Source organism: Lynx rufus, unplaced genomic scaffold, assembly GCF_022079265.1.
Source record: "Lynx rufus isolate CCGP_SWC_20201006 ecotype Redwood Valley unplaced genomic scaffold, mLynRuf1.p SCAF_6, whole genome shotgun sequence".
Classification (NCBI taxonomy): Eukaryota; Metazoa; Chordata; class Mammalia; order Carnivora; family Felidae; genus Lynx; species Lynx rufus.
Window position 1 is genome coordinate 26,235,982 of NW_025814878.1, and position 668 is coordinate 26,236,649.

Sequence of the window (668 nt, forward strand, 5' to 3'; positions counted from 1 at the left end):
GAGATTTCATGTAATGCCTTTTGCCCAGTGACTGGTCTAAGTTCAGTAAGTTTTTCCCCCTCCCTTTCTCTTCTCTTCCTCTTTCTCTTTTTTTCCTCCTCCTCCTATGTTCCCTCCTCTTCTTTCTCTTCCTCCTTCACCACTGCTCTTTACCCTTCTCATCCTCCTTATAATTTCTCTTTATTACTATTGACACGAACCAAGCATTGGCTGTGCCCACACAAGCAGTATGTTCAGGTTCTGTCTTCAAGATCCTAAAATGAGAGAAAAGGTTCTGAGCAGCACACTGTGGAGGAATTCACTATTTTAAATTGCTGCCCTAGTTTATTCCTCCTCTCGCCTCCAATGGGGAAAACAAACAAAAAAGGTGAAAGAGATGAAGTTACTTTATACTGGGTCTCTCCATTCTGGGGCCCCGAGGAGTAGAGATCTGGTATAAAAACCCAAAGGCTGCCTTCTATAGGTTCAAGTGAATATAATATCTGGCTCAGAGATTCAAGTTCAATAAGAAATTAACATTCAAGGTGACATGTCTTAGGATAGGTTCAAAAAGAGAAAATATCCTTCCTAAAATATATAAATAAGAAACTAACATTCAAGGTGACATGTCTTAGGATAGGTTCAAAAAGAGAAAATATCCTTCCTAAAATATATAAGCTGAATGCCCC